The 23794-nt window shown below is 48.8% G+C and overlaps 1 protein-coding gene across 5 annotated transcripts in view; it reads right to left on the minus strand.

Annotated features, from left to right (window-relative positions):
• The window catches only part of WDR37 (WD repeat domain 37), a 400784-nt gene that overhangs the window by 371506 nt on the left and 5484 nt on the right, over positions 1-23794 (minus strand). The window contains exon 2 of one of the 5 annotated variants that reach the window (XM_063922158.1): positions 8812-8986. The exons of the other annotated variants lie outside the window; for them this stretch is intronic. The gene's annotated coding sequence lies outside the window, so the exon portion shown is untranslated. The remainder of the gene's footprint in view (positions 1-8811; positions 8987-23794) is intronic. 5 annotated transcript variants of the gene reach the window in all.

Here is a 23794-nt window from a genome sequence, read left to right on the forward strand (position 1 = left end):
GTAAGTGTTCAAATTTTTTTAGATTTAGAATAGGTCTCACCTAGCCTTCTGGCTTCAGTACCACAATATAGTGTGGAATAATACCCCCTATTCTTGTTGTAGGAGGGGTAATTTAATTATCACCTGCTGGGAATACAGCTCGTGAATTTTTTCCCATACTGCCTCCTTGTCGGAGGGAGACCTTGGTAAAGCAGACTTCAGGAGCCTGCGCAGGGGAAACGTCTCGACATTCCAAACTGTACCCCTGGGATACTACTTGTAGGATCCAGGGGTCCTGTACGGTCTCAGCGTCATGCTGAGAGCTTGTCAGAAGCGGTGGAACGCTTCTGTTCCTGGGAATGGGCTGCCTGCTGCAGTCTTCTTCCCTTTCCTCTATCCCTGGGCAGATATGACTCTTATAGGGACGAAAGGACTGAAGCTGAAAAGACGGTGTCTTTTTCTGCAGAGATGTGACTTAGGGTAAAAACGGTGGATTTTCCAGCAGTTGCCGTGGCCACCAGGTCCGATGGACCGACCCCAAATAACTCCTCTTCCTTTATACGGCAATACACCTTTGTGCCGTTTGGAATCTGCATCACCTGACCACTGTCGTGTCCATAAACATCTTCTGGCAGATATGGACATCGCACTTACTCTTGATGCCAGAGTGCAAATATCCCTCTGTGCATCTCGCATATATAGAAATACATCCTTTAAATGCTCTATAGTCAATAAAATACTGTCCCTGTCAAGGGTATCAATATTTTTAGTCAGGGAATCCGACCAAGCCACCCCAGCTCTGCACATCCAGGCTGAGGCGATCGCTGGTCGCAGTATAACACCAGTATGTGTGTATATACTTTTTATGATATTTTTCCAGCCTCCTGTCAGCTGGCTCCTTGAGGACGGCCCTATCTATAGACGGTACCGCCACTTGTTCTGATAAGCGTGTGAGCGCCTTATCCACCCTAAGAGGTGTTTCCCAACGCGCCCTAACTTCTGGCGGGAAAGGGTATACCGCCCATATTTTCTATCGGGGGGAACCCACGCATCATCACACACTTCATTTAATTTATCTGATTCAGGAAAAACTACGGTAGTTTTTTCACATCCCACATAATACCCTCTTTTGTGGTACTTGTAGTATCAGAAATATGTAACACCTCCTTCATTGCCCTTAACGTGTGGCCCTAATAAGGAATACGTTTGTTTATTCACCGTCGACACTGGATTCAGTGTCCCTGTCTGTGTCTGTGTCGACCGACTAAAGTAAACGGGCGTTTTAAAACCCCTGACGGTGTTTTTGAGACGTCTGGACCGGTACTAATTGTTTGTCGGCCGTCTCATGTCGTCAACCGACCTTGGCGCGTGTTGACATTATCACGTAATTCCCTAAATAAGCCATCCATTCCGGTGTCGACTCCCTAGAGAGTGACATCACCATTACAGGCAATTTGCTCCGCCTCCTCACCAACATCGTCCTCATACATGTCGACACACACGTACCGACACACAGCACACACACAGGGAATGCTCTGATAGAGGACAGGACCCACTAGCCCTTTGGAGAGACAGAGGGAGAGTTTGCCAGCACACACCAAAAACGCTATAATTATATAGGGACAACCTTATATAAGTGTTTTCCCTTATAGCATCTTTTTTATATATTTCTAACGCCAAATTAGTGCCCCCCCCTCTCTGTTTTAACCCTGTTTCTGTAGTGCAGTGCAGGGGAGAGCCTGGGAGCCTTCCCTCCAGCCTTTCTGTGAGGGAAAATGGCGCTGTGTGCTGAGGAGATAGGCCCCGCCCCTTTTTCGGCGGCCTCGTCTCCCGCTCTTAACGGATTCTGGCAGGGGTTAAATATCTCCATATAGCCCCCGGAGGCTATATGTGAGGTATTTTTAGCCAAAAAAGGTTTTCATTTGCCTCCCAGGGCGCCCCCCTCCCAGCGCCCTGCACCCTCAGTGACTGCCGTGTGAAGTGTGCGGAGAGGAAAATGGCGCACAGCTGCAGTGCTGTGCGCTACCTTAAGAAGACTGAGGAGTCTTCTGCCGCCGATTCTGGACCTCTTCTCGTTTCAGCATCTGCAAGGGGGCCGGCGGCGAGGCTCCGGTGACCATCCAGGCTGTACCTGTGATCGTCCCTCTGGAGCTAATGTCCAGTAGCCAAGAAGCCAATCCATCCTGCACGCAGGTGAGTTCACTTCTTCTCCCCTAAGTCCCTCGTTGCAGTGATCCTGTTGCCAGCAGGACTCACTGTAAAATAAAAAACCTAAGCTAAACTTTTCTAAGCAGCTCTTTAGGAGAGCCACCTAGATTGCACCCTTCTCGGCCGGGCACAAAAATCTAACTGAGGCTTGGAGGAGGGTCATAGGGGGAGGAGCCAGTGCACACCACCTGATCCTAAAGCTTTACTTTTTGTGCCCTGTCTCCTGCGGAGCCGCTATTCCCCATGGTCCTTTCAGGAACCCCAGCATCCACTAGGACGATAGAGAAAAGGGAGTACCTCCAAGGTCTTTTTGGAGTCCAGGTCCACCTTCCATGACCTCAACCACAGAATACGGATCAGTATACTCCCCATCCTCAGAAGTATCATCTGAGATATTAGTGGATTGTGAGGAGGAGGAGGCCCGCTTAGATGACCCCTTGACCGCAGAGGAACGTGGGGTAGGTTTTTGTCTAACCAAAGATTGATTCAATTGTTGTATCTGGGTAGACAGAGTATCCACCCAGGGTGGATTAACCATAGGGACAATATGTGGCTGCAATGGCACAGGAGGTCCCACAGGGGGCGTAAGGCGTGTCACAAGCGTATTAAGCATATTTGAGAACACCACCCAAGGTGGCTTCTGATTGGCTACAGGAGCAACGGGCTGACTGGGAGATGTATGGCACATATTATACAGACCATCCTTCAAAACTTCCCCCTCAGGCAAATCCTTGGTGCATGCGCTGCATGATGCAGGAGCATCCACGGATTTCCCGCACTTTGTGGTAGACATTATAGTGAATACCTTAGAGCGTGACAGTATGATATAGCCAGACAAATATAATACCTGCAAATAAATCCCCTATTTATGTGTGAAAAATGAAAAACACAAGCAGAGAATAAATGCGGTATGATGTGACTGAAATACACAGTAAAATACACTTAACTGTAAATACTGCACAGCACTATATGATAGACCCTGACGCACCTAGTCCCCAAGGGTACAGAATACAGTGATAGCTATAGCTTGTGATACACTGAAAGTGAAATTCACACAGCAGATACAGGCACAATACAGATAATTATTTTAGTCAGAAAAATAGGATTTTAATACCTACCGGTAAATCCTTTTCTCTTAGTCCGTAGAGGATGCTGGGGACTCCGTAAGGACCATGGGGTAGAGACGGGATCCGCAGGAGACATGGGCACACTATAAGACTTTCAATGGGTGTGAACTGGCTCCTCCCTCTATGCCCCTCCTCCTCAGTTAGAAAACTGTGCCCAGGGAGACGGACATTTTCGAGGAAAGAGTTATTGTTTAAACACGGTGAGTGTCATACCAGCTCACACCACGAACACACCGCAGAACGTGGCATTCAAAAGAACACCAGCCCACAGCATGAACAATACACAGCCAGATGCTGAGAGAATATGTAACACAAACAGTGTGTCAACACAACCAATAATAAGACACCGCATGCCATGGCATGCACAACGTCAGCAACAGCCTGACAGAAAAGAAACACTACAAGAGTGTAACCATAACCAATAATTGCAGACACAGTACGCACTGGGATGGGCGCCCAGCATCCTCTACGGACTAAGAGAAAAGGATTTACCGGTAGGTATTAAAATCCTATTTTCTTAAACGTCCTAGAGGATGCTGGGGACTCCGTAAGGACCATGGGGTTTATACCAAAGCTCCAGACCGGGCGGGAGAGTGCGTACGACTCTGCAGCACCGATTGAGCAAACATGAGGTCCCCATCAGCCAGGGTATCAAACTTGTATAGCTTAGCCAAAGTGTTTGAACCCGACCAAGTATCCGCTCGGCAAAGCTGAACCGGCGAGACTCCTCGGGCATCCGCCCAAGAAGAGCCCATCTACCTAGCAGAATGGGTCACCACCGACTTCGGTAACGGCAATCCAGCCGTAGAACGAGCACACCGAATTGTATTACAGATCTAGCGTGTAACAGACTGCAGAGACGCAGGCGCCCCAATCATGCTGGGACATACCGGACAAACCGAGCCTCAGATTCCCCAATCTGAGCCAAATTGGCGACATAAATATTCAAAGCCTTGACTAGATAGAGAGACCTTAAATCAGCCAATGCTTAAGCAACCACAGGCATCAACTAGACAGGTTTCTGCGAAACACCGAAACCACTTTTGGCAGAACGATCATCCGGAGTTCTCAATTCCACTCTATCCATCTGGAAGATCAAACAGGGGCTCTTGTGATACCCAGCCGCTACTTCCGACATCTGCCCTGCGGACGCCAAAGCCAAAAGCATGACCACTCTCCAAGAGTGAAACTTTAACACAACCTTTCATAAAGGTTCCAAACATTTTGACACAAGAAAACACAACACCATGTCAAGGTCCCACGGTGCCAAAGGGGGCACAAATGGAGGTTGGATGTGCAGTACTCCTTCCACGAAGGTCCGAACTTCCGGAAAAGTTGCCAATTCTTCCTTGAAAGAAAATTTACAAGGCCAAAGCTGCACTGAAATGGAGCCTAACTTTAGGCCTGCACCCACACCTGCGTGCAAAGAATGGAGAAGAACGACCCAGTTGAAACTTCCGTAGTAGCCTTCTTGGAGTCACACCAAGACCCACATTTTCTCCAAACCCGGTGGTAAGGCTTTGCCGTTACTTCTTTTCTAGCCCGAAGAAGTGTGGAAACGATTTCACTGGGAATAACCTTTCTGGTTAGGATATGGCGTTCAACCGCCACGCCGTCAAACGCAGCCGCGGTAAGTCTTGAAACACGCCCGGATCTTGTTGTAACAGTTCCTCACGTAGAGGAAAAGGCCAGGGATCTTCTACGAGTAAATCTTGAAGAACTGGATACCAAGCCCTCCTCGTTTAGACCGGAACAATGAGGATCCCCTGAACCTTTGTTCTTCTTACGTTTATCACCGTCAGAAGAGTGAAACCGGAGGGGACACATAGACCAACTGAACACCCCCAAGGTGTCCCGAGGACGTCCACTGCTAGTGTACACTCTAGGCTGTTTTAGCAGGGCGCCGCGCCCTGCCTGTTTTTTAGCAGGCAAAACCCGCCCTGCCCCTTTTGCGGCGCCCTGCTAGAACAGCCGCCCGCTTCCTGCCCTCCCGGCGTGTATAGATGCTGTGCGCATGCGCGCGGCATCCATTCACGCATTGGGAGAGAGCTGGGGGAAGCCCAGCACCGACGGAGGTGCTGGGCACGCCCCCAACAGTGACGTCGCCGGCCACAGATGCTCTCTATAGTAGCGTCTGTGGGCCGCACCGCCCCCTAAAATGATGTAGGCGTGGCCACGCCCCCTAATTTGCGTGGCCGAACACACATGTGCCCCCGGAGTCCGGCGCCCTGCCCCTTTTCACTCCTAGAGTGAACACTACACTGCTATAGCTTGAGTGTCCTCCGACCTGGAACAATATCTCCGAGATCTCTCGTTGAGGCAAGATGCCAACATGTCCAATTGAGGCACTGCTCAACGACTTGACGCTTCAGCGAAAACTTCTCTATGACGACCGTACTTCTCTCGGATGGAGATCGCGTCTGCAGAGGAATCTATTTCTCAGCGTTTACCAGTCTTTCCACCCAGCGGAAAACTTTTTCATTGTCGCTTCACTCCTTGTTCTGCCTTAGCGGCTTACGTACACCACTGCTGTCAAGTCGTCCGACAGAATTAACACGCGCAGATCACGAAGCATATGTTCATTGAAAATAGCTCTTAATTCAAGAAAGCTTATTGCAGACAAGCCTTCCAGCACAACCTTTTCCTCTGGAAATACTTCCCGTGCAAGGACTGCTCCCCGGTCTCGGAGATCTGCATGCATGGACCCCAGGATCTCATCCTGTATTCCGAACCTTCGTCCCTCTAGGAGGTGAGAACTGAGCCGACACCACAGGAGCAAAAACCTGGCCATTAGGATTATATTCAGACGCATGCGCAGGCGAGATCCGGACCACATTTCCAACTGGCCCTGTGGAAACCACTCTGGCATTTGACCTGCTCACCGAAAAGGCCTCCTAGGCCACACCCATCTTCCTCATCAACGGAACATATTGATGGATTGTCACTGCAAATCTGATCCGACTCCAGATCCTCAGACCTCTTTCCACAGGAACCCACAGAACTTTAACCGTTACGTATCTACTCTGATACCCACCTCCGACGTCTGCGTCGTTGGGAATAACAGCCTTCCTCTGTGTTGAAGAACAGTCAGAGAGAAAACAACGATTTGCACCACTGGTGTCTTGACCTCGCCTTAATCAGGAGAGTGTCCCAGTACAGAACCAGAATGGCTCCTACTATTGAAAGAATACCATCCCACTGCCATCCCTCCGGTGAAATGGTAAAGACAATCCTGAACATCCACCCAGGTAATCTGAATGCGGAGAACAACGCATTTAAACCTCTATTTTTTTTTATTTTTTTTTTAAACAGGGACAGCAGGACAATGACCTGAACCTGACGCACCTTTGGTATTGCGTCGTGTACTACCTCCCCTTCCAGAGGGGAAACGGCAAGATCTATTAGAAAAATCAGTGAGGGGAAACATCTGTAACGCCAGAATGCCCTTTTGGATTTTATAATTAACTCACAGGTCCTAGTCTAATCCCGGACTGACTGAAAAGTAGTAGACGAGTTCCCACCAGAGTGGCCTCCAGCCAGATAGACTCTGCGACATGTGATGGATGTGGTAGAAACAGAAAACGACATTCGCTTCTGCGAACCTAACAAGGCTGCAGAACTCTTACCTTTTCACCTTCCACTGTCCGCACAAAAAAGGAAAAGAGAACGGTATCAAACCGGTTAAAACGACTGCATCCCACAAAAGAATGCGTCACCAACCGTTGTGAAGGAGACTAACTCACAAAGTTAAATTTACCAGGAGTATCCGCCGGATTGACTGAACTGAGGCATCCCCAAACAGCGGTACACCGTCCCAGGGAAAAACTCCAGTATCTCTCGGAGTCAGCCTCAGCATTCCCCCAGCCACACCTCCTGTATACGTACGGCAGCCGCCGCAATGTTATAGAGAAGAACCAACAGAAGGAACAACCTCTACTCTCTTTAGGTTAATTCTATCGGAGGCCTTTCCGACTATAAACACTCCCACATGTGCATGTAATGCAAATAAGCTCAAAGCATAGAAATAAAATATCACTTAGCTTCCTGTATACGATCCTTTGTGACAGGGCCCCGTGTCGACCAGGAGTTGACTTTCGCAGTATTCTATCCGCGGCGGGAAAAGAATAAACATTCGGACTCCTTGAGAGGATCTGAGACCAACTTGACACGGCCGACCTAGCTTTATCAACAGAGCGACCAGCACATGAGATGGAATACTATTACTTCAGCATTCATTTAAATCATAACATGAATATACATAATGTAATACACAATTACGCACATATCCTAAATCTATATTATATATATATATCTATAATATACATATATATCTATAATATATATATCTATATATATATATATATATATATATATATATATATATCTATATATATATCTATCTATATCCATCTCTATATCTATCTCTATATCTATCTATCTATCTCTATATCTATATATATATATATATATATATATATATATATATATATATAAAAACAAAGAACCCAGCACTCACCAAAGTAAACTCACTTATCCTCAACAATTCAATAAATAAATGATGGGGGTTTAGTTGGTGGATTGGCCAATGCACGGAAGCCTGCATACCGATTTTCAAGGTACCCCACCTTCATGCAGGTCCTACACTATCACAGAGTCTTAAAACCTGACTACTTCACTGCTGTTACACAACTCATCTGCCTGCTAGATTTAATGTGTACCTGCCACAGACTTTATGGCATTTAAAGGCACACTAGTCACCTATTGCACTGGCTCAAAGATGATTGCTAAGGAACAGCTGAGACAGGTTCAGGATAATAAAGTCCACACAGGGGTGCATAAGAAAGCTAGTGGCCACGGTTAATAAGAGCTAACCATAGATTAACCCCATGATATATGATGGGGTTAATCTATGGTTAGCTCTTACTAACTAAACCCCCATCATTTATTTATTGAATTGTTGAGGATAAGTGAGTTTACTTTGGTGAGTGCTGGGTTCTTTGTTTGTATTTATTAGAGCGATGTGGTCATGGGCTACATGCACCCCGCCCTGTGAGTGGTAAGTACAGCTGTGTACCCCGCTTTTGTGGTGGAGAGTGCTGTGTTACATGCACCCCACCCTGTGAGTGGTAAGTGCATAGCTGTGCCCCGCTTCTGGTGTGGTGAGTGCTGTGGTTTTTTCTCTGTGTGTGTGTGTATATATGCCCCAGTTGTGGATCTACCAGGAAACATTATGGTCGACAGAAAACCTAGTATTAGTCAACAGCAGGGAGTAGTGTCCAGGCCGCCAAATAACATTCTTGCAACCCCGAGAGGTCCGAGGGAAGTATACATATATAATTTTAAGAACACTTCCCCACATACACTACCATATCTGTGTTTGAGGTACAGGCACATGGATCTGTACTATATTATATACACACACACACACATATATATACACACACATATATATATATATATATATATATACATATATAAATAATATACTGGTACGAACCGTCACTCCGTGCTGGAAAAGTTGCTTCCTGGTGCCTTCAGTAAAGATGATGGATAGCAAACGTGGAGACTGCGGCACTCAAATTTGAATAGAAGTTTTTACTGAAGCATATAAAAGAATTACAGAATGCCTAAGCAAGGCCGACGTTTCGGTGCTGCAAGGCAGGCATGAAATGCTGAATGAAAAAAAAAAATATTATATATATATATATATATATATATATATATATATATATATATATATATATTATATATATATATACACACACACACACACACACACGTATACGGCAGTTACAACATGTTAATTTAAACCCAGTAATAACAGTCGTGCCGACAGGGCCACCCACATACTACTGTGTCTCCCAAACAGTGTTTACTTTTAACAAGCATACAACTGCCGACCTGCTGATGCTGCATTTACCGAATCAAGCACCAACAGGTGTCGGCGAAGCAGACAATGATCCCCACAGCTATTTGTGACAGAACACTCACGCATGTCAACACGTGTTGACTAAAAAGCTACAGTGGGTATATCTGACAGGGAACACACAGAGATAAATGCACACAAATAATGATTACATGCCCATTATTTAATATAGTGCCATATTTCCTTCTATATAGCACTAACACACTGTGCCCCCCTCGTGTGCACTATATACATGCTTTTGGCGGGGACATGAACAAAATGGCGCTTAATCTTTGTGTGAGGGCTAAGCCCCGCCCCTACTCAGCACGCTTCAGCCCCTCTATTAAAAATACTTTTGTATGCTGGCGGGGGTCCGTATACAGTGCACACGCACTGTATACACATTTTATCACACCCAAAGAGGTTTATATTGCTGCCCAGGGCGCCCTCCCCTGCGCCCTGCACCATTGCAAAGCCGCTGTGCGAGTGAGCAATGGCGCGCAGCGTGGCCGCTGGTTTATACTGGCGGGGGATCGTACACGGTGTCCAGGCACCTAATATGCATCTCCTCCAGCGGATTTAAGCCTCAGTAACTTGCTGCCCAGGGCGCTTCCTCCCAGCACCCTGTGAGTGCCGTTGGTGTGTTGGAGCATGGAGCGCAGCCCGACCGCCGCGCCGTACCTCCGTTACTGAAGTCTTCTGCCGTCACTGAAGTCTTCTGTTCTTCACATACTCACCCGGCTTCTTTCTTCTGGCTTCTGTGAGGGGGGTGACGGCGCGGCTCCGGGAACAAGCAGCTAGGCGAACCAAGTGATCGAACCCTCTGGAGCTAATGGTGTCCAGTAGCCTAAGAAGCAGAACCCTTGAATTAAGCAGAAGTAGGTCTGACTTCTCTCCCTCAGTCCCACGATGCAGGGAGCCTGTAGCCAGCAGGTCTCTATGAAAATAAAAAAAACTAACAATAAAGTCTTTTAGAGAAACTCAGTAGAGCTCCCCTAGTGTGTGTCAAGGCACTCCTGGGCACAGAGTCTAACTGAGGTCTGGAGGAGGGGCATAGAGGGAGGAGCCAGTTCACACCCATTGAAAGTCTTATAGTGTGCCCATGTCTCCTGCGGATCCAGTCTATACCCCATGGTTCTTACGGAGTCCCCAGCATCCTCTAGGACGTTTGAGAAATAAAACTGCGCGAGAGAGAGAAACACAATGCGCAGTCTGAGACCGGACGTATATATCAGAATACTCGTACAATATATTCTGGTAGGGGTACACGTCAAAATGACATGTAGAATACTTAAGTGTCTGTAGAATCATAGAGCTGATAAATCAGGCGGATTTACAGAGGAGACCTTGCCCTGCAGTCCCAGAGACCAGTCGTAGCTTCTGGGAGAAGATGGCACCCAAAGTCTCAGTCAGGGAGTGAGAGTGTGAGGCAGCTCCAGGGCGGGAACACCAGCAGTAGATGGCGCACCGAAGCTGGGGGATTGGCTTCAGGTCAAGCGCCTTATCCCCTATGCTGGTCCTCACCACCTGGTACTATGAAGCCTTATTAAACATGGATAATGTATTATCCGACCTGTGCTCCCCTGCCCTGGTGGACATAGCGGGGTCCCTGTACGGCCACAGTGTCCACGCCAACGTCGCGGTCCGTCTCCGGAGACTGCAAATGGAACGTGATTTAATAGCGGGTCCTGCCTAGGGAACCCCCTTACCTCCTCCCTTAGTAGAAGCCACGCGATCCAGGAGAGCGTCTGCGGTGGTGTGCCTAGGAACCGGAGCGCCTCCGCCGCAAGTACCCGGGAACAGAGCCAGCGGGAGTATGCGACACCGCTGGGGAGGTGATGGAGCCGCAGCACAGTATGTCACACTGACATATGAAGTGCGGCAGACCTTGAAGTCTTCTAAATAGCTTTTTCAGACCCCCCTGTTAAGTGACCTGCTTATGCAGGCACAAACTCTAAAACTGAGCTCACCGTGCCTGGAGGCAGGGTTATATAGAGGAGGCCCTGCAATGCATCCTGGGACAGTCTAAAGCTTTAGCCTGTTGGAGCCTCTGGATCAAGATCCATTTCTACACCCCAATGTATTCCCTGTGGAACACAGTGTACCCCGCTGCAGAAATTCTACTTTCTCTTACATTCATAGGGGTTACTGGGGAAGGTACTCAGTACAATGGGGACGTTGAAAAGCTCCCAGAATGGTCACAAAAGTGTTTCAACCCGCATAATTGCAATGCAGAGACCCCCCCCCGCGCATCCGCCTAGGCAATTAAGCCTGCTGAATAATGAGCTTGATACAACGAAGCAGGGCATCCAATCTTGCTCACATCGTACAATACAAATAGAGAATCAGACTCTCGGAATCGAGACGTCCTCTTTACATAAATCTTCAAAGCTCAGACAACATCCAATTAGTTTGGAGTAGGCAAATCTTTAGACAGAACAGTAAGCACAATTTGTTCATTAATATGAAAGGCGGAGACCACCTTAGGCAGAAACGTCCGACGACTGCTTAGCTCCGTTCTGTCCTTGTGAAACGCAAGATAGGGACTTTTGCATGACAAAGCCCCTAATTCCGAGACTCTTCCACGTCAAGAATTTCTCTTCCACATTCTGCAATGGCTCAAACCAAGAAGATTGTAGAAAATCTAGGACCACATTCAGATCCCACTGAGCCGTAGGTGGAACAAACAGTGGCTGGAAAGGTCTGAACTTCTGGAAGGACTGCGAGTTAGCTCTGAAAAAACAGATGGACAAGGCAGAAATCTGAGCCTTCAGCGAGCCCATGCCCACTCCCCCCTGTAGAAACCTCAAAAGGCGTCCAAGCTTAAACTCAGCAGGAGACAACTTCACACCTCGAAACATATCTCTTTCATATCAGATAATGTCAAGATGTGACCGCCTTCCTGGACTGAATCATAGTAGGAATGACCACATCGGGAATTCCTTTTCAAGCTAAGACCTCCCTCTCAACTTCCATGCCATTAAAAACAGCAGCCGTAAGTCTGGATAGACGAAGGGACCTTGTTGAAGAAGATCTTCTCGGAGCGCCAACGGTCAATTTTCCCTTATATCATGGACAATGCTCAATGTATTCAGGGGGTGCTATCAACTATTATTTATTTATTATTTATTAACAGTTTCTTATATAGTTAGGCATATTCCATTGCGCTTTACAATTAGAACAGTAATAGAACAAAACTGGGTAAAAAGACATCGAGGTAGGAAGGCCCTGCTCGCAAGCTTACAATCTATAGGGAAATAGGCATAGATACACAAGGATAGATGCTATCTATTGCATAATGGTCCACCAGATTGCTAGGTTCTTAATGGGTTGTATTACCCCGCAAAGTTGGCCAAATGTCAGGAGGGTATGAGACTAAAGAAAGACAAGATATGTGATGTTATGAATACTGTACAGAGGATGTAATTAGATAGGGAAGCACTGAAGGTTATGTGGGTGTGTCTGGAATTTGATAGGCTTGTCTGAAGAGGTGAGTTTTCAGGGAACGTTTAAAGGTTTGGAGACTAGAGGCGAGTCTTACAGTGCGTGGGAGGGCATTCCACAGAGTGGGCGAAGCCCGGATAAAGTCCTGTAACTTTACATTACATGCATAAACTGAAACTAGGAAGAAAGTTAATTGTCATAAAATAATAAGAATTTACTTACCGATAATTCTATTTCGCGTAGTCCGTAGTGGATGCTGGGAACTCCGTAAGGACCATGGGGAATAGCGGCTCCGCAGGAGACTGGGCACAAAAGTAAAGCTTTAGGACTACCTGGTGTGCACTGGCTCCTCCCCCTATGACCCTCCTCCAAGCCTCAGTTAGGATACTGTGCCCGGACGAGCGTACACAATAAGGAAGGATTTTGAATCCCGGGTAAGACTCATACCAGCCACACCAATCACACCGTACAACCTGTGATCTGAACCCAGTTAACAGCATGATAACAGAGGAGCCTCTAGAAAAGATGGCTCACTACAGCAATAACCCGATTTTTGGTAACAATAACTATGTACAAGTATTGCAGACAATCCGCACTTGGGATGGGCGCCCAGCATCCACTACGGACTACGAGAAATAGAATTATCGGTAAGTAAATTCTTATTTTCTCTGACGTCCTAGTGGATGCTGGGGACTCCGTAAGGACCATGGGGATTATACCAAAGCTCCCAAACGGGCGGGAGAGTGCGGATGACTCTGCAGCACCAAATGAGAGAACTCCAGGTCCTCCTCAGCCAGGGTATCAAATTTGTAGAATTTTACAAACGTATTTGCTCCTGACCAAGTAGCTGCTCGGCAAAGTTGTAAAGCCGAGACCCCTCGGGCAGCCGCCCAAGATGAGCCCACCTTCCTCGTGGAGTGGGCATTTACAGATTTTTGGCTGTGGCAGGCCTGCCACAGAATGTGCAAGCTGAATTGTACTACAAATCCAACGAGCAATAGTCTGCTTAGAAGCAGGAGCACCCAGCTTGTTGGGTGCATACAGGATAAACAGCGAGTCAGATTTTCTGACTCCAGCCGTCCTGGAAACATATATTTTCAGGGCCCTGACAACGTCTAGCAACTTGGAGTCCTCCAAGTCCCTAGTAGCCGCAGGCACCACAATAGGTTGGTTCAAGTGAAACGCTGAAACCACCTTAGGGAGAAACTGAGGACGAGTCCTCAATTCCGCCCTGTCCGAATGGAAAATCAGATAAGGGCTTTTACAGGATAAAGCCGCCAATTCTGACACTCGCCTGGCCCAGGCCAGGGCCAACAGCATGACCACTTCCCATGTGAGATATTTTAACTCCACAGATTTAAGTGGTTCAAACCAATGTGACTTTTGGAACCCAAAAACTACATTGAGATCCCAAGGTGCCACTGGAGGCACAAAAGGAGGCTGTATATGCAGTACCCCTTTTACAAACGTCTGAACTTCAGGAACTGAAGCTAGTTCTTTTTGGAAGAAAATTGACAGGGCCGAAATTTGAACCTTAATGGACCCCAATTTCAGGCCCATAGACACTCCTGTTTGCAGGAAATGTAGGAATCGACCCAGTTGAATTTCCTCCGTCGGGCCTTACTGGCCTCGCACCACGCAACATATTTTCGCCAAAAGCGGTGATAATGTTTTGCGGTTACATCCTTCCTGGCTTTGATCAGGATAGGGATGACTTCATCCGGAATGCCTTTTTCCTTCAGGATCCGGCGTTCAACCGCCATGCCGTCAAACGCAGCCGCGGTAAGTCTTGGAACAGACAGGGTCCTTGCTGGAGCAGGTCCCTTCTTAGAGGTAGAGGCCACGGATCCTCCGTGAGCATCTCTTGAAGTTCCGGTTACCAAGTCCTTCTTGGCCAATCCGGAGCCACGAATATAGTGCTTACTCCTCTCCATCTTATAATTCTCAGTACCTTGGGTATGAGAGGCAGAGGAGGGAACACATACACTGACTGGTACACCCACGGTGTTACCAGAGCGTCTACAGCTATTGCCTGAGGGTCCCTTGACCTGGCGCAATACCTGTCGAGTTTTTCCCAACGGTTTATAATCATGTGGAAGACTTCTGGGTGAAGTCCCCACTCTCCCGGGTGGAGGTCGTGTCTGCTGAGGAAGTCTGCTTTGTTTACGTGGGTGACTGCCGTGATGTTGTCCGACTGGATCAACACCGGCTGACCTTGAAGCAGAGGTCTTGCTAAGCTTAGAGCATTGTAAATGGCCCTTAGCTTCAGGATATTTATGTGAAGTGATGTCTCCAGGCTTGACCATAAGCCCTGGAAATTCCTTCCCTGTGTGACTGCTCCCCAGCCTCGCAGGCTGGCATCCGTGGTCACCAGGACCCAGTCCTGAATGCCGAATCTGCGGCCCTCTAGAAGATGAGCACTCTGCAACCACCACAGGAGGGACACCCTTGTCCTTGGTGACAGGGTTATCCGCTGATGCATCTGAAGATGCGACCCGGACCATTTGTCCAGCAGGTCCCACTGGAAAATTCTTGCGTGGAATCTGCCGAATGGGATTGCTTCGTAGGAAGCCACCATTTTTCCCAGAACCCTTGTGCATTGATGCACTGAGACTTGGCTCGGTTTTAGGAGGTTCCTGACTAGCTCGGATAACTCCCTGGCTTTCTCCTCCGGGAGAAACACCTTTTTCTGGACTGTGTCCAGGATCATCCCTAGGAACAGAAGACGAATCGTCGGAACCGGCTGCGATTTTGGAATATTGAGAATCCAACCGTGCTGTCGCAACACTACCTGAGATAGTGCTACACCGACCTCCAACTGTTCTCTGGATCTTACCCTTATCAGGAGATCGTCCAAGTAAGGGATAACTAAAACTCCCTTCCTTCGAAGGAGTATCATCATTTCGGCCATTACCTTGGTAAAGACCCGGGGTGCCGTGGACCATCCAAACGGCAGCTTCTGAAACTGATAGTGACAGTTCTGTACCACAAACCTGAGGTACCCTTGGTGAGAAGGGTAAATTGGGACATGAAGGTAAGCATCCTTGATGTCCCGAGACACCATGTAGTCCCCTTCTTCCAGGTTCGCAATCACTGCTCTGAGTGACTCCATCTTGAATTTGAACTTCTGTATGTAAGTGTTCAAAGATTTTAGATTTAAAATCGGTCTCACCGAGCCGTCCGGCTTCGGTACCACAATAGTGTGGAATAATACCCCTTTCCCTGTTGCAGGAGGGGTACCTTGATTATCACCTGCTGGGAATACAGCTTGTGAATGGCTTCCAAAACTGCCTCCCTGTCGGAGGGAGACGTCGGTAAAGCCGACTTTAGGAAACGGCGAGGGGGAGACGTCTCGAATTCCAATTTGTACCCCTGAGATACCACCTGAAGGATCCAGGGGTCTACTTGCGAGTGAGCCCACTGCGCGCTGAAATTCTTGAGACGGGCCCCTACCGTGCCTGAGTCCGCTTGTAAAGCCCCAGCGTCATGCTGAGGGCTTGGCAGAGGCGGGAGAGGGCTTCTGTTCCTGGGAACTGGCTGATTTCTGCAGCCTTTTTCCTCTCCCTCTGTCACGGGGCAGAAATGAGGAACCTTTTGCCCGCTTGTCCTTATGGGAACGAAAGGACTGCGCCTGATAATACGGCGTCTTCTTATGTTGAGAGGCGACCTGGGGTAAAAACGTGGATTTCCCAGCTGTTGCCGTGGCCACCAGGTCTGAAAGACCGACCCCAAATAACTCCTCCCCTTTATAAGGCAATACTTCCATATGCAGTTTGGAATCCGCATCACCTGACCACTGTCGTGTCCATAACCCTCTTCTTGCAGAAATGGACAACGCACTTACTCTTGATGCCAGTCGGCAAATATTCCGCTGTGCATCACGCATATATAGAAATGCATCTTTTAAATGCTCTATAGGCAATAATATACTGTCCCTATCTAGGGTATCAGGATTTTCAGTCAGGGAATCCGACCACGCCAACCCAGCACTGCACATCCAGGCTGAGGCGATTGCTGGTCGCAGTATAACACCAGTATGTGTGTAAATACATTTTAGGATACCCTCCTGCTTTCTATCAGCAGGATCCTTAAGGGCGGCCATCTCAGGAGAGGGTAGAGCCCTTGTTTTGACAAGCGTGTGAGCGCTTTATCCACCCTAGGGGGTGTTTCCCAACACACCCTAACCTCTGGCGGGAAAGGATATAATGCCAATAACTTTTTTATCGGGGGAAACCCACGCTTCATCACACACCTCATTTAATTTCTCAGATTCAGGAAAACTACAGGTAGTTTTTCCTCACCGAACATAATACCCCTTTTGGTGGTACTCGTATTATCAGAAATGTGTAAAACATTTTTCATTGCCTCAATCATGTAACGTGTGGCCCTACTGGAAGTCACATTTGTCTCTTCACCGTCGACACTGGAGTCAGTATCCGTGTCGGCGTCTGTATCTGCCATCTGAGGTAACGGGCGCTTTAGAGCCCCTGACGGCCTATGAGACGTCTGGACAGGCACAAGCTGAGTAGCCGGCTGTCTCATGTCAACCACTGTCTTCTGTAAAGAGCTGACACTGGTAATTCCTTCCAACAGTTCACCCACTCAGGTGTCGACCCCCTAGGGGGTGACATCCCTATTACAGGCAATTTGCTCCGCCTCCACATCATTTTCCTCCTCATACATGTCGACACAAACGTACCGACACACAGCACACACACAGGGAATGCTCTGATAGAGGACAGGACCCCACTAGCCCTTTGGGGAGACAGAGGGAGAGTTTGCCAGCACACACCAGAGCGCTATATATATATATACAGGGATAACCTTATATAAGTGTTTTTCCCCTTATTAGGCGCAGTATTAACAATACAGCAGCTATTAGTGCCCCCCCTCTCTTTTTTAACCCTTTCTGTAGTGTAGTGACTGCAGGGGAGAGCCAGGGGAGCTTCCCTCCAACGGAGCTGTGAGGGAAAATGGCGCCAGTGTGCTGAGGAGATAGGCTCCGCCCCTTTTTCGCGGACTTTTCTCCTGCTTTTTTATGGATTCTGGCAGGGGTTAAAATTCATCCATATAGCCCTGGGGGCTATATGTGATGTATTTTCGCCAACCAAGGTGTTTTTATAGCTGCTCAGGGCGCCCCCCCCCCTAGCGCCCTGCACCCTCAGTGACCGAAGTGTGAAGTGTGCTGAGGAGCAATGGCGCACAGCTGCAGTGCTGTGCGCTACCTTGGTGAAGACAGGATGTCTTCTGCCGCCGATTTTCCGGACCTCTTCTTGCTTCTGGCTCTGTAAGGGGGCCGGCGGCGCGGCTCTGGGACCGGACTCCATGGCTGGGCCTGTGTTCGATCCCTCTGGAGCTAATGGTGTCCAGTAGCCTAAGAAGCCCAATCCACTCTGCACGCAGGTGAGTTCGCTTCTTCTCCTCTTAGTCCCTCGATGCAGTGAGCCTGTTGCCAGCAGGTCTCACTGAAAATAAAAAACCTAAAACTAAACTTTTCACTAAGCAGCTCAGGAGAGCCACCTAGTGTGCACCCTTCTCGTTCGGGCACAAAAATCTAACTGAGGCTTGGAGGAGGGTCATAGGGGGAGGAGCCAGTGCACACCAGGTAGTCCTAAAGCTTTACTTTTGTGCCCAGTCTCCTGCGGAGCCGCTATTCCCCATGGTCCTTACGGAGTCCCCAGCATCCACTAGGACGTCAGAGAAATTCTTATTTTCTCTGACGTCCTAGTGGATGCTGGGAACCCCGTAAGGACCATGGGGATTATACCAAAGCTCCCAAACGGGCGGGAGAGTGCGGATGACTCTGCAGCACCGAATAAGAGAACTCCAGGTCCTCCTCAGCCAGGGTATCAAATTTGTAGAATTTAGCAAACGTGTTTGCCCCTGACCAAGTAGCTGCTCGGCAAAGTTGTAAAGCCGAGACCCCTCGGGCAGCCGCCCAAGATGAGCCCACCTTCCTTGTGGAATGGGCTTTTACAGATTTTGGCTGTGGCCGGCCTGCCACAGAATGTGCAAGCTGAATTGTACTACAAATCCAACGAGCAATAGTCTGCTTAGAAGCAGGAGCACCCAGCTTGTTGGGTGCATACAGGATAAACAGCGAGTCAGATTTTCTGACTCCAGCCGTCCTGGAAACATATATTTTCAGGGCCCTGACTACGTCCAGCAACTTGGAGTCCTCCAAGTCCCTAGTAGCCGCAGGTACCACAATAGGCTGGTTCAAGTGAAACGCTGAAACCACCTTAGGGAGAAAATGAGGACGAGTCCTCAATTCTGCCCTGTCCGTATGAAAAATTAGGTAAGGGCTTTTATAGGATAAAGCCGCCAATTCTGAGACACGCCTGGCTGAAGCCAGGGCCAACAGCATGACCACTTTCCATGTGAGATATTTTAAGTCCACAGTGGTGAGTGGTTCAAACCAATGTGATTTTAGGAACCCCAAACTACATTGAGATCCCAAGGTGCCACTGGAGGCACAAAAGGAGGCTGTATATGCAGTACCCCCTTGACAAACGTCTGAACTTCAGGAACTGAAGCCAGTTCTTTCTGGAAGAAAATCGACAGGGCCGAAATTTGAACCTTAATGGACCCTAATTTTAGGCCCATAGACAGTCCTGTTTGCAGGAAATGCAGGAAACGACCCAGTTGAAATTCCTCTGTAGGGGCCTTCCTGGCCTCGCACCACGCAACATATTTACGCCAAATACGGTGATAATGCTGTACGGTTACATCCTTCCTGGCTTTGATCAGGGTAGGGATGACTTCATCCGGAATGCCTTTTTCCTTCAGGATCCGGCGTTCAACCGCCATGCCGTCAAACGCAGCCGCGGTAAGTCTTGGAACAGACATGGTCCTTGCTGGAGCAGGTCCTTTCTTAGAGGTAGAGGCCACGGGTCCTCTGTGAGCATCTCTTGAAGTTCCGGGTACCAAGTCCTTCTTGACCAATCCGGAGCCACGAGTATAGTCCTTACTCCTCTCCTTCTTATGATTCTCAGTACCTTGGGTATGAGAGGCAGAGGAGGGAACACATTCACTGACTGGTACACCCACGGTGTTACCAGAGCGTCCACAGCTATTGCCTGAGGGTCCCTTGACCTGGCGCAATACCTGTCTAGTTTTTTGTTGAGGCGGGACGCCATCATGTCCACCTTTGGTTTTTCCCAACGGTTCACAATCATGTGGAAGACTTCTGGGTGAAGTCCCCACTCTCCCGGGTGGAGGTCGTGTCTGCTGAGGAAGTCTGCTTCCCAGTTGTCCACTCCCGGAATGAACACTGCTGACAGTGCTATCACATGATTTTCCGCCCAGCGAAGAATCCTTGCAACTTCTGCCATTGCCCTCCTGCTTCTTGTGCCGCCCTGTCTGTTTACGTGGGCGACTGCCGTGATGTTATCTGACTGGATCAGCACCGGCTGACCTTGAAGCAGAGGTCTTGCTAGGCTTAGAGCATTGTAGATGGCCCTTAGCTCCAGGATATTTATGTGAAGTGATGTCTCCAGGCTTGACCACAAGCCCTGGAAATTTCTTCCCTGTGTGTCTGCTCCCCAGCCTCTCAGGCTGGCATCCGTGGTCACCAGGACCCAGTCCTGAATGCCGAATCTGCGGCCCTCTAGAAGATGAGCACTCTGCAACCACCACAGGAGAGACACCCTTGTCCTTGGTGACAAGATTATCCGCTGATGCATCTGAAGATGCGACCCGGACCATTTGTCTAGCAGATCCCACTGGAAGGTTCTTGCGTGGAATCTGCCGAATGGGATTGCTTCGTAAGAAGCCACCATCTTTCCCAGGACCCTTGTGCATTGATGCACTGAGACTTGGCCTGGTTTTAGGAGATTTCTGACTAGTTTGGATAACTCCCTGGCTTTCTCCTCCGGGAGAAACACCTTTTTCTGGACTGTGTCCAGGATCATCCCTAGGAATAGAAGTCGTGTCGTCGGGATCAGCTGCGATTTTGGAATATTGAGAATCCAACCGTGCTGGCGCAGCACTATCTGAGATAGTGCTACCCCGACTTCCAACTGTTCCCTGGATCTTGCCCTTATCAGGAGATCGTCCAAGTAAGGGATAACTAAAACTCCCTTCCTTCGAAGGAGTATCATCACTTCGGCCATTACCTTGGTAAAGACCCGGGGTGCCGTGGACAATCCAAACGGCAGCGTCTGAAACTGATAGTGACAGTTCTGTACCACAAACCTGAGGTACCCTTGGTGAGAAGGGTAAATTGGGACATGTAGGTAAGCATCTTTGATGTCCCGAGACACCATATAGTCCCCTTCTTCCAGGTTTGCAATCACTGCTCTGAGTGACTCCATCTTGAATTTGAACCTTTGTATGTAAGTGTTCAAGGATTTTAGGTTTAAAATTGGTCTCACCGAGCCGTCCGGCTTCGGTACCACAAATAGTGTGGAATAGTACCCCTTTCCCTGTTGTAGGAGGGGTACCTTGATTATCACCTGCTGGGAATACAGCTTGTGAATGGCTTCCAATACTGCCTCCCTGTCTGAGGGAGACGTCGGTAAAGCCGACTTTAGAAAACGGCGAGGGGGAGACGTCTCGAATTCCAATTTGTACCCCTGAGATACCACCTGAAGGATCCAGGGGTCCACTTGCGAGTGGGCCCACTGCGCACTGAACTTCTTGAGACGGGCCTCCACCGTGCCCGAGTCCGCTTGTAAAGCCCCAGCGTCATGCTGAGGACTTTGCGGAGGCGGGAGAGGGCTTTTGTTCCTGGGAACTGGCTGTTTGTTGCAGCCTTTTTCCTCTCCCTCTGCCACGGGGCAGAAATTAGGCGCCTTTTGCCCGCTTGCCCTTATGGGGCCGAAAGGACTGCACCTGATAATACGGCGTCTTCTTAGGTTGAGAAGCTACCTGGGGTAAAAATGTGGATTTTCCAGCAGTTGCCGTGGCTACCAGGTCTGATAGACCTACCCCAAATAACTCCTCCCCCTTATAAGGCAATACTTCCATGTGCCTTTTAGAATCCGCATCACCTGACCACTGCCGCGTCCATAAACCTCTTCTTGCAGAAATGGACAGCGCGCTAACTCTTGATGCCAGTCGGCAAATATCCCTCTGTGCATCACGCATATATAGAAATGCATCCTTCAAATGCTCTATAGTCAGTAATATACTGTCCCTATCTAGGGTATCAATATTTTCAGTCAGGGAATCCGACCACGCCAGGCCCGCACTGCACATCCAGGCTGAGGCGATTGCTGGTCGCAGTATAACACCCGTGTGAGTGTATATACATTTTAGGATATTCTCCAGCTTTCTATCGGCAGGTTCCTTTAGGGCTGCCGTATCAGGAGAGGGTAGTGCTACCAGTTTAGACAAGCGTGTGAGCGCTTTATCCACCCTAGGGGGTGTTTCCCAACGTGCCCTATCCTCTGGCGGGAAAGGGTACGATGCCAATAACCCTTTAGGAATTATCAGTTTTTTATCGGGGGAAACCCACGCCTCATCACACACTTCATTTAATTCCTCGGATACAGGAAAAACTACAGGCAGTTTTTTCTCACCAAACATAATACCCTTTTTAGTGGTACTTGTATTATCAGAGATATGCAATACATTTTTCATTGCTTCAATCATGTAACGTGTGGCCCTAGTGGAAGTCACGTTGGTCTCCTAATCATCGACACTGGAGTCAGTATCCGTGTCTGTGTCTGCCATTTGAGGTAACGGGCGTTTTAAAGCCCCTGATGGCGTTTGAGACCCCTGGACAGGCACAAGCTGAGTAGCCGGCTATCTCATGACGTCAACTGTCTGTCGTAAAGAGCTGACACTGTCACGCAATTCCTTCCATAAGCTCATCCACTCAGGTGTCGACTCCCTAGGGGGTGACAACTCTATAATAGGCAATTGCTCCGCCTCCATCTCATTTTCCTCCTCAAACATGTCGACACAATGGTACCGACACACCGCACACACACAGGGAATGCTCTGATAGAGGACAGGACCCCACTAGCCCCTTGGGGAGACAGAGGGAGAGTATGCCAGCACACACCAGAGCGCTATATATAGACAGGAATACCACTATAAAATGTGCTTTTCCCTTTATAGCTGCTGTTAGTATTAAAACTGCGCCAAATTAGTGCCCCCCTCTCTTTTTTACCCTTTTCTGTAGTGCAGGACTGCAGGGGAGAGTCAGGGAGACGTCCTTCCAGCGGAGCTGTGATGGAAAATGGCGCCCGTGTGCTGAGGAGATAGGCTCCGCCCCCTTCTCTGCGGCCTTTTCTCCCGCTTTTTGGTGAGTTCTGGCAGGGGTTAAAATACATCCATATAGCCCTGGGGGTTATATGTGGTGTATTTATGCCAGCCAAGGTGTTTACATTGCTGCTCAGGGCGCCCCCCCCTAGCGCCCTGCACCCTCAGTGATCGAAGTGTGAAGTGTGCCTGAGTAACAATGGCGCACAGCTGCAGTGCTGTGCGCTACCTTGTTGAAGACAGATGTCTTCTGCCGCCGATTTTTCCGGACCTCTTCTTGCTTCTGGCTCTGTAAGGGGGCCGGCGGCGCGGCTCTGGAACTGAGCTCCGAGGCCGGGCCTGTGTTCGGTCCCTCTGGAGCTAATGGTGTCCAGTAGCCTAAGAAGCCCAAGCTGGCTGCAAGCAGGCAGGTTCGCTTCTTCTCCCCTTAGTCCCTCGATGCAGTGAGCCTGTTGCCAGCAGGTCTCACTGAAAATAAAAAACCTAAAACTAAACTTTCACTAAGAAGCTCAGGAGAGCCCCTAGTGTGCACCCTTCTCGGCCGGGCACAAAAATCTAACTGAGGCTTGGAGGAGGGTCATAGGGGGAGGAGCCAGTGCACACCAGGTAGTCCTAAAGCTTTACTTTTGTGCCCAGTCTCCTGCGGAGCCGCTATTCCCCATGGTCCTTACGGAGTTCCCAGCATCCACTAGGACGTCAGAGAAATAACCTTTATTGTTGTATATTAAAATAGGTAAGATATGTAGATAGGCATCCTTGATGTCCAACGACACAAGATACTGATCCTTTTCCAGTCCCGCAACGACTGCTCTCAAGAATTCTATCTTGAATTTGAAGACCTTCAGATATGGATTCAGGGACTTGAGATTCAAAATGGGCCTGACTGAACCGTTGTTTGTTCGTGAATGAGGAGGGACTG

Source organism: Pseudophryne corroboree, chromosome 5 (genome assembly GCF_028390025.1).
Source record: "Pseudophryne corroboree isolate aPseCor3 chromosome 5, aPseCor3.hap2, whole genome shotgun sequence".
NCBI classification, from domain to species: Eukaryota; Metazoa; Chordata; class Amphibia; order Anura; family Myobatrachidae; genus Pseudophryne; species Pseudophryne corroboree.